Raw genomic sequence first — 11,028 nt, 5'->3', positions numbered from 1 at the left:
AAATTATGGATGAATTCCAGCCAGGCAGCATTGGACAGTTTAGCTTTAAGACCTGCCACATTCCAGAACAGGATCTCTATTTCTTTAATTCTAGGCCCTGACTGTGATATACAATCAGTGGGGCCAGGGACTACGTTCGGGCCACCAGAGCTATTTGGAGTTTCACTATAAGAAATGCTGGCCTTCGACTGAGTTATTTCACTCTGAGTATTACAGTTGTTACAATGATTAGCGGCATTTCTTGCCCTAATGTCGGGTTGTTCAGTATTTACAAGTAAAGCTGTACATTGCAAGATTGTTCCTATTGATTGACATTGTACCCTATTGCTATTAATGTTACTGAGTCAATCGTTATCTTCCAGGGAAGAAAGGGCCTCAAATTTATTAGTCAAAGGTATGCTAAATTGAGTGTGGTGCATGTTATTCATGAAATGGGCTGGGGGTTGCATCTCCTGTCCTGCGTGTCGGAGGTAGTTAGTGGGGGGATACAAGTAACCCAACGGGAGTACATTTATTCCATGATTGGTCACAAAGAGGGAACCCTGTAGGCAAAAAATTTCTTGTGTTAAACTTGGTGTTCTAAAAGTGAGGACTATGCAATCACCCATCCATTTCCCCACCCATCCCACTCTCCTTGCCATTTTAAATTCGCTAAATAGGGCATCAGGTAAGCCAATTTTAAACCAGAGCCTGCAAAGAGACTTATTATGTAAAGTCTCCCAGGATTCAATTGATTTGGACGTGGATTGTGGTACATTTTCCAATATTATTGTATATGGTGTGGCTTCTGGAGGAAGATTCAAGGTCAGGCCTTCTTCATTTACCCTGCCCCTTACCCTATATGTGATCTCGGGGTTGGGCAGTCTTTGATTAATAACGGGTGCTATATCAGATGGCGCTTTATTATAATCTAAATTAAGATGACTCGTATGTCCAATACCCCTCCCAGATTGCACGGCTGGTTGTGAGATGTCTGCCATATGGGGGTTGGCTATATTTCCACCATTTGATGTGCTCCCTAGACACCCTAAGCAACTGGGCGTTATGTTATTTGTGCCTACACCCTGTATTTTGCTCAACAGTTCCTCGATCGCCAGGGTCATTGCCAGCAGTTTTTCTGATGTGGCCGAGGCCGATAGTGAAAGTTGATGGTATGGGGCATTGCCAGAGCTCTGCCCCTCACTGAGCACCAAAGAGATCACGGAAATGGAACAAGACTCCAGGCGCCCAGACAAATCAATCAATGTACCTTCCAGAAGCTTTAAACGGCCGTCCAATGAAGCAACATTGTTGTCTATAGATTCCCTGATCCGACTAAGGGCAGTGTCCAATACTGTCATATTAATGGCATTAATGGCTGTGCCGTCCTCCTTGGGGCAGAATTGCGTAGATAATGAAACATCCATGGTCTGAGTACCTACAGAGCAACTCTTTACCGCTGTATTGGTCTGGGAGTCACACTCGGATTCCTTTTGAAGTTTTTGTTTTGATGGACCCTTACCCTTCTTACGGTTCACGGATGCCTTTGCCTTCGGCTTAGCCTTTGTGCCCCCAATAGAAGAATTGGAAGTCCGGGTTCTAGAGGCTATGCTTGGCCCGTTAGAGATATCCACTTGTAGTGCTGGCGGCTCATCATGTACAAGGGCCAACACATCAGAGACCACTGGTAGTGTCCCCGAGTCATAAGGTGATGAGCAGGATTGGGTTAAGTTTTGGGAGATTCCTGCTGGATTATGTAATCCTAATGAGGTTCGCCTTGAATGAGATAGGGGCCTAGAGACAGCCGCCTCTTTGTTAGTTCTATCTCATGGCATAGTAATGATTCTTCCCTCGTTATAAACGCGTCAGATAATCACTCCACCACGACGTTAAGTGCCAATCCCGCTTCGCACGAATCAACAGAAAGTTATAATTAAAATCTGTACCTGAAGGTCGTTATAGAGGTGGTATGATGTAGGGCCACTTGTTAGAGGGGGGCCCAGCCTCCTCCGGGCTTTGACGGGCAAGGGCGGGCCCGCCCTTGGCCCACGCACGTCCCGCGCTGTGGGATCCCCGGGAGAGTTTCATGGACCCAGTGGCTGGCTGTCGCTGCTCCTCATGCGAGACCGCACTGCCCTGTGGGAGATGGAGTCCAGGCAGTCCGCGGTCCGTGTTCGGGAGCAGAGAAGAAATAATACGGAGTCCTGTGGTGGTGCCACAATATCCCAACAAGGGCCCAGGCAGCAGCACAAACAGCAGAGCAGCAATGCGGGCAATTAAGGGCGTGATCATATCAGTAAGGGCCCTAAATGGAAGTCTAATTTTATATTGACCCTAGGTGCGGACTGTAGAAGCTTCAAGAAGGGCACCTCTGCCCAGAAGAGGACCTTATCTCATTGCATCATCTTGTGCATCACAAAGGAACTGACTGAGAGAATCTGCACTCAGTCCCCGAGAGCAGAGTCCTCTGCATCAGCACTTGTCAGGGGTGTTCCTGTGGCTGAGATTTACTGTGCGGTGACATGGGCTTCCCTCCTCCACACCTTCACTAAGCGTTATTGCATGGATTCAGAGGAGAGGAGGGATAGCCAGCTCAGATGTTCAGTGCTTCAGGGTCTTTAACAGCGTAATTTTCCACCGCAATGACTCTTGGTTTGATTCCAGAATCATGCAAGTCTTCCATGACTGTGGTGATTCACAAGAAAGGGGGGAGAGATGACCCCTCCAACTATCGGCTAATTTCCCAATTAGGCAACATTGGAAAAAACTTTGGGAAACTTTTAGAGTCACGACTTGAGACCTGGACAGAGGAAAACAATATTCTCTCAAACCCTCAGGCTGGATCCTGAAAAGGCCAAAGTAGAATCGACCCGGCTCTGAGGTTGTAGATGATCTGTATGAAGTTTGTGTCCCTGGAAACTCCCCGCTCTACTTGGTCTTAAGAGACCTAGAAACAGCATTCGATTCTGTTGCCGCTCCGTCCTTCTGAGTCTTCTGGAGGAAGGAGGTTCCCAAGCAACTATTTGAGTATCCGAAAGGATCTGCCGCGGCAATCATTCCAGAGTAAGATTTGGTGTAAAAGAAGAATGAAACCAATTTGTATACAAAGTTCCCCCAGGATGAATTAAATTACTCTCTCAGAAAGAAAAAGCAGTGTGGCAGGGGATCAAAGAAACCCTTGACGGAATTAAGGATGCCTCACACAATTACGAGGTTGGACAACGGTTGCCATCCTCCCCTGTGATTGTATCGTGTCATCATTGGCCTCCTGCTCCAACGGCGGGCTGGCGGTGCAATGCCTGCCGGGTAGCACGTAGTGCTACTCTTTGGTGGAGTTCTTTTATTCCTTGCCAATAGATGCATGTGTGTGAGGAACCAAAATAGTGCAGTAGTGAGCGTGAGTGAAGGTTTTAAAATAGGTCAGTCGAGTCCAAGAATACTTTAATGAGATGGCTCACTGCCCAATTAAAAAGTGAAGGGAGGGGTATCGAGGCACAAGGAGTTAGGTAAATTGCCCTCGTTCAACCCTCACCTCAAGTGCGGTCAACATGTTTCTTGCCATAGAGGCAATTCGTCAGGACCTAAACATGCTCATCAGCACATAAACAACAGTGTCACCCTGGTTGAAGTAATTACTAATACAACCTGTGTGTCAGTGCAGGTAATGATCCTGCAGGGGTTCCCAACCTGAATGTTAGAAGAGAAAGAGATACAATCAAATCTAGAAGCATTTTAGTGGGAACTGTACATGTAGTTCAACATGGTTCAAGGTGTGTGCATGCACAAAAAAGTGGCGTGCACAAACATGTAATTGTGACTTAGTGAGAGAGAGAGGAAGAGAAATTATTAAAAACATGGTGATGTGTATTCTAACACACCACTGACACGAAGATATCTGTGTGATATATATCAACATGTACACTCCATGCAGCAATTTAAGAGTAGTAGCCTATGGTAGTGTATTCCATAAAATCTGCTATTTACATAGATATCCGAAAACAGAGCCAAAGACGCTAGTCTGGGAAGACCTAGTGCCGAGTGCATCTGAGTGCAGGAGGCACTCGAAATTTCCTTACCCTTAAGCCCTGTTGGGAGGCCCCCACGGTCTGTCCTTGGGGAGCCCGAGCGGTAGAGAATTTCCTAGGTAGAGAAGTAAACAGGGTGTTTTTACAATAACCGCGAGCAAGGCATCTCTGCGGTATGCAACCCGATACGTACACCGTTTGTTGTGCACGATCGGGAAGTCTATGCGCTACGTGAATTAGACGGCCACCATCCGTACCCGGGTCCCAATCTTACCTAGATAACTCGGGGCGCTGGACATGTAGACCTACCCTTCCCCAGGCGGCGGAATCGCAGGACAGCCGGTGAGTCGGTTAGTCACTGCCGGGTTTATGTAAGGGAAGCCGCGAGGGTTGTCGGTGGGCGTGTCCGAGGCGCGTTGCTCGGCAGGTCAGGCACACGTAGTGTAGAAAGCGAAAGCAGACAACAAAAGCTGCTGAGGAGTGTCTACAGGGGAACGCCATCTTAGAGTGGTGACGTTCCATTTACAGAAATGTATCAGGATGCAATGTCCTATGTGGACGAGAAGTACTCGGGGCCCCAGATTAGTGTGGGTGACAAGGATACATAATTAATTAGGGGACAGACTGAGCGTATGTTATCTAGCCAGCATATTCCAAGGTATGGAGTCATTAAGGCCCAGGGTATCTGTCTGAAGGCGGTGCACCCACCGCTGTTCCAGCCTGTAGAGTGCTTTTTGGTTGATGGATGGGTTACACTCAATGACAGTCCATTGCATGTGTTGAGCCAAATGATGTTGTTGTTGGCAGTGTTCATACAACCTTGTGTGAGTTTTCTTACATCGGATGTTGCTATTGTGCTCCATGATGCGTAGTTTGACGGCACGCATCGTCATCCCGATGTAGATTAGTTTACAAGGGCACGTAAGCAGATAGATGCACTTTGAGCTATTGCAGTTAGTATGTTTGTTACGGTGCCACTCGAAATTATTGGGGAGTTGTAGAATTTTGCCCTGGATAGTCTGGGGACAGACCACACAGGATCCACAGCGATGGTGGCCCATAACTGGAGGTAGGTCCCATAAAGTATTCAACGGACGTGTGCTGAATTTTTTGGGGCGAGTGTGGATCAGAGTGTCTTTGAGGTTTGCTGTCCTTTTGAAGGCATAACGTGGACGTGGTATATCAAGACCCGCCGTATTTAGGATACCCCAATGGGAGTTCACCGTCTTCTTTATGAATGTGGAGTTCCTTGTGTAAGCTGTAACGCAAGTGATCAAGTCCTCCTTCTCCTTGGGGTGGGTTTCCAACAGTGAGTCTCTGTTGTTGTTGAGCGCCCTCTTAGTAGATTTTTTAAGGAGTTGTGTCGGGTACCCCCTTTCCTGAAGTTTATGCTGGAGGATGTTCGCTTCTTGTTTGTAGTCGCTGATTGATGTGCAATTTCTGCGGAGTCGTAAAAATTGCCCAAATGGCAGATTGTCCCTCAATGATCTGGTGTGGTGGCTGTTGTATAGCAGCAGGCTGTTCCGGTCAGTCTCTTTTTTGAAGAGAGTGGTGGAGATTTCTGTGGGATCCAGCTTGATAGTTAGGTCTAGGAAAGGGACAGACCTCTCAGAAATAGTGCCTGTAAATTTCAGGAAGCGGTCCTATTGGTTGATCCAGGTGCAGAAGGCCTCACACGTAATTCGGTCACCTTTCCAGAATATCAAAATATCGTCGATATATCGACGCCAAAGGGTGAGGTTTTCACGAAACGGATTTTGTTCTGGTGGGTAAATGTGGTTCTTCTCAAAGGTCGCCATATAGATACACGCCAGGCTCGGCGCGAAGGTAGAACCCATAGATGTCCCGCATATCTGATGGTAGAGCTGTGACTCATACCTGAAAAAGTTTTCTGTGAGGGCTATGTTGGCTAGTTCCGTAATGAATGTTATGGGGGTAGGGGAGGACCATTCCTCCAACCGTAAGGTGGACTCCACCGCTTCTAGTGTTGCCTGTTGCGGAATGCTAGTATATAGGGCCTCCACGTCTAACGTGAGGAGGAGGTCAACATCTTCTCTGCCATCTACTTCTTCAATGAGGCGAAGAACGTCTCTGGTATCCTGTAGGTAAGAGGGGATCTGTTTCACCAGAGGCTGCAGAAAAGCATCACAAAATTGAGACAGGGGCTCCAGGAGAGAGCCCCTGTCAGGAAGTCAGGAAGTCAGGAAGTCAGCCTCATTCTTGGTGATCCATCCGTTCGCTTCTCCCTCGAGTACGAGGCTCATGATGGTAGTTGTCAAATGGACTTCCTGACCATTTCAGAACCCGTCACGCCTTATTTCTACACTCTCCCCAAAATTCACAAGAGAACCACCCCTGTCCCGGGAAGACCCATAGTCTCTGGGATTGGGTCTCTCCTGGAGCCCCTGTCTCAATTTTGTGATGCTTTTCTGCAGCCTCTGGTGAAACAGATCCCCTCTTACCTACAGGATACCAGAGACGTTCTTCGCCTCATTGAAGAAGTAGATGGCAGAGAAGATGTTGACCTCCTCCTCACGTTAGACGTGGAGGCCCTATATACTAGCATTCCGCAACAGGCAACACTAGAAGCGGTGGAGTCCACCTTACGGTTGGAGGAATGGTCCTCCCCTACCCCCATAACATTCATTATGGAACTAGCCAACATAGCCCTCACAGAAAACTTTTTCAGGTATGAGTCACAGCTCTACCATCAGATATGCGGGACATCTATGGGTTCTACCTTCGCGCCGAGCCTGGCGTGTATCTATATAGCGACCTTTGAGAAGAACCACATTTACCCACCAGAACAAAATGAAAACCTCACCCTTTGGCGTCGATATATCGACGATATTTTGATATTCTGGAAAGGTGACCGAATTACGTGTGAGGCCTTCTGCACCTGGATCAACCAATAGGACCGCTTCCTGAAATTTACAGGCACTATTTCTGAGAGGTCTGTCCCTTTCCTAGACCTAACTATCAAGCTGGATCCCACAGAAATCTCCACCACTCTCTTCAAAAAAGAGACTGACCGGAACAGCCTGCTGCTATACAACAGCCACCACACCAGATCATTGAGGGACAATCTGCCATTTGGGCAATTTTTACGACTCCGCAGAAATTGCACATCAATCAGCGACTACAAACAAGAAGCGAACATCCTCCAACATAAACTTCAGGAAAGGGGGTACCCGACACAACTCCTTAAAAAATCTACTAAGAGGGCGCTCAACAACAACAGAGACTCACTGTTGGAAACCCACCCCAAGGAGAAGGAGGACTTGATCACTTGCGTTACAGCTTACACAAGGAACTCCACATTCATAAAGAAGACGGTGAACTCCCATTGGGGTATCCTAAATACGGCGGGTCTGGATATACCACGTCCACGTTTTGCCTTCAAAAGGACAGCAAACCTCAAAGACACTCTGATCCACACTCGCCCCAAAAAATTCAGCACACGTCCGTTGAATACTTTATGGGACCTACCTCCAGTTATGGGCCACCATCGCTGTGGATCCTGTGTGGTCTGTCCCCAGACTATCCAGGGCAAAATTCTACAACTCCCCAATAATTTCGAGTGGCACCGTAACAAACATACTAACTGCAATAGCTCAAAGTGCATCTATCTGCTTACGTGCCCTTGTAAACTAATCTACATCGGGATGACGATGCGTGCCGTCAAACTACGCATCATGGAGCACAATAGCAACATCCGATGTAAGAAAACTCACACAAGGTTGTATGAACACTGCCAACAACAACATCATTTGGCTCAACACATGCAATGGACTGTCATTGAGTGTAACCCATCCATCAACCAAAAAGCACTCTACAGGCTGGAACAGCGGTGGGTGCACCGCCTTCAGACAGATACCCTGGGCCTTAATGACTCCATACCTTGGAATATGCTGGCTAGATAACATACGCTCAGTCTGTCCCCTAATTAATTATGTATCCTTGTCACCCACACTAATCTGGGGCCCCGAGTACTTCTCGTCCACATAGGACATTGCATCCTGATACATTTCTGTAAATGGAACGTCACCACTCTAAGATGGCGTTCCCCTGTAGACACTCCTCAGCAGCTTTTGTTGTCTGCTTTCGCTTTCTACACTACGTGTGCCTGACCTGCCGAGCAACGCGCCTCGGACACGCCCACCGACAACCCTCGCGGCTTCCCTTACATAAACCCGGCAGTGACTAACCGACTCACCGGCTGTCCTGCGATTCCGCCGCCTGGGGAAGGGTAGGTCTACATGTCCAGCGCCCCGAGTTATCTAGGTAAGATTGGGACCCGGGTACGGATGGTGGCCGTCTAATTCACGTAGCGCATAGACTTCCCGATCGTGCACAACAAACGGTGTACGTATCGGGTTGCATACCGCAGAGATGCCTTGCTCGCGGTTATTGTAAAAACACCCTGTTTACTTCTCTACCTAGGAAATTCTCTACCGCTCGGGCTCCCCAAGGACAGACCGTGGGGGCCTCCCAACAGGGCTTAAGGGTAAGGATATTTCGAGTGCCTCCTCCACTCAGATGCACTCGGCACTAGGTCTTCCCAGACTAGCGTCTTTGGCTCTGTTTTCGGATATCTATGTAAATAGCAGATTTTATGGAATACACTACCATAGGCTACTACTCTTAAATTGCTGCATGGAGTGTACATGTCGATATATATCACACAGATATCTTCGTGTCAGTGGTGTGTTAGAATACACATCACCATGTTTTTAATAATTTCTCTTCCTCTCTCTCTCACTAAGTCACAATTACATGTTTGTGCACGCCACTTTTTTGTGCATGCACACACCTTGAACCATGTTGAACTACATGTACAGTTCCCACTAAAATGCTTTTAGATTTGATTGTATCTCTTTCTCTTCTAACATTCAGGTTGGGAACCCCTGCAGGATCATTACCTGCACTGACACACAGGTTGTATTAGTAATTACTTCAACCAGGGTGACACTGTTGTTTATGTGCTGATGAGCATGTTTAGGTCCTGACGAATTGCCTCTATGGCAAGAAACATGTTGACCGCACTTGAGGTGAGGGTTGAACGAGGGCAATTTACCTAACTCCTTGTGCCTCGATACCCCTCCCTTCACTTTTTAATTGGGCAGTGAGCCATCTCATTAAAGTATTCTTGGACTCGACTGACCTATTTTAAAACCTTCACTCACGCTCACTACTGCACTATTTTGGTTCCTCACACACATGCATCTATTGGCAAGGAATAAAAGAACTCCACCAAAGAGTAGCACTACGTGCTACCCGGCAGGCATTGCACCGCCAGCCCGCCGTTGGAGCAGGAGGCCAATGATGACACGATACAATCACAGGGGAGGATGGCAACCGTTGTCCAACCTCGTAATTGTGTGAGGCATCCTTAATTCCGTCAAGGGTTTCTTTGATCCCCTGCCACACTGCTTTTTCTTTCTGAGAGAGTAATTTAATTCATCCTGGGGGAACTTTGTATACAAATTGGTTTCAGCTTGTAGGACACTTACACTGGACCCCGGTAAATATTGTCCTTGACTGTCCCCCCTTTTTTGCTAATAATAAGTAAAAGAAGAATGCACAGAGAAGTTTGAAATAAACATTGGCGTTGGGCAGGGTTGTGTACTTGCCCCAGCTTTATTCAACATTCACATCAGTGGAACTGATTCTCTCGGGAATCTTCGTCTTGATGTTCCGATATTGGAGAAGGAGAATATTCCGATCCCGCCGGTTACAGATGATGCAGTAACATTAGCGCGTACTGAAAAATCAATGCATCAACTTTTGGAAGGCTTCAAGCTATTCTGTAAGGTACAAAAGTTAATAATCAATAAAGAGAAAATATATGATAATTAATCCTAAATCAAAGTTATTGTTGACATTCAGGATTATTGGTAAACCAACTAAGTGACTTAAAACATGACTACCTCTGCATACAAATGGATGACCATTTATATTGGAAAGCTCAAGTGGCAAAGGCGGAAACAAACTTGATGCCACTATTCTACATTTTACTAACTCAAGCAGCAAGAGACCAATAAAACTAGCACTGATGCATTCAAGACAAATGAACGGTGGCCTGCGCTTATGGTGCTGAACTGTGGGATTTTACGAAAGTTCAGGCTCTTCTTAAACTGGGAAACATCTTCTTGTGACGTGTACTGAACCTGGGTCCTGGAACCCCAATGACAGTATTAAGATCTGAGCTGGGGTTCACCGGAGGATCTCACCCCGTAAGATAACGGATACGAGTGTGGTCAAATCTATCCTTTGCATCATATAGTATGGTTCCGCAGGAACTGTGACGATGCAGGATTACAATAATTTATTCCGGTTCAAGCACGCTGAGAACATTCTAACATGAGTAGAGAAATAGAATCATCTGGAACTGATGAATAAGGCAACACTAGAATTGGCTAAAACGAAATATTGTGCATTCATGTGGAGCACGCAAGAAGCAAGGAAAGGCATCCTTCCGGCTAATTACTAGAAAGTAAAATGTGAACCGTGCCTGGTGCAGTTCATGGACTTGCTGTTCCCTGCTGAGAAAACCGCTTTATATATCATGTTCAGATTAGGAACTCTTCAGGTGCGGACCATAACTAAATCATGGATAAAGCCCCTGGTGGCGGATCTGACACGTGTCCCCGTACGTAAGGGGGCCCTGAGTCATTTATGCATTTGATGCTGCTGTGTGATATGTCGCATAAAATCCAAAGGTACTACCTACGTCCACTTTTTCTAACACGTACTCTGAGATGCTGCAGTGCAGCACTTTTCTTATGTTATAGAACTGATCGTATGGAGATTTGCCAGGCATTTGCTTCGTATATGCAGACCTACTACAAACAGTAGCGAAGGAAGTGGGTGCAAACCATAAACCAACTGTAGTGATGGTTTTATAATTTTCCGTTTATCTCTGGGGGCTGTGCTCGTCCTTTGATATATTTGCCCTCATAAACTGGGGCGTAGCTCGACTCCAACATGAAAGGCACTGGAGAACCTTATGGACTGGACAGAG

Source organism: Lissotriton helveticus, assembly GCF_964261635.1.
Source record: "Lissotriton helveticus chromosome 1_1 unlocalized genomic scaffold, aLisHel1.1 SUPER_1_unloc_11, whole genome shotgun sequence".
NCBI lineage: Eukaryota > Metazoa > Chordata > Amphibia > Caudata > Salamandridae > Lissotriton > Lissotriton helveticus.
Note: the sequence above shows the minus strand (reverse complement) of the source record.